The sequence below is a fragment of the Morone saxatilis genome, unplaced genomic scaffold (genome assembly GCF_004916995.1).
Source record: "Morone saxatilis isolate NCDOM2014 unplaced genomic scaffold, NCSU_SB_2.0 Contig21, whole genome shotgun sequence".
NCBI lineage: Eukaryota > Metazoa > Chordata > Actinopteri > Moronidae > Morone > Morone saxatilis.
Window position 1 is genome coordinate 2,893,088 of NW_023339774.1, and position 359 is coordinate 2,893,446.

The window sequence follows — 359 nt, forward strand, 5'->3', positions numbered from 1 at the left end:
AGGATAAAAGGTCCACATGTCAAGGGAGCAAAGAAGAGGAAGAGAAGGAGAGGTCAGACAAAATGAGACAGGAGAGGAAACAAGGATAGAATAGGAGAGAAGGAGAGAGTAACGGGAGAAAATGAGATGAGGATAGATGAGAATAGAAAGGAGAGAAGGTGAGAAAACAAGAGGAGAAGAGATGAGGAAAGAGAAGAGATGAAAGGAGAAAAGGAGGTCAGGGAAGTGGACAGGAGGAAGAGAAGGCGAGGAGGAAGAGAAGGCGAGGAGAAAAAAAAAGAAGAAAATGAAAGGAGAGATTGGCTCAGATGCAGGGGGGGAATGGAAGAGGGGGAGAGAAGGGGAGGAGGCGCCCAGCC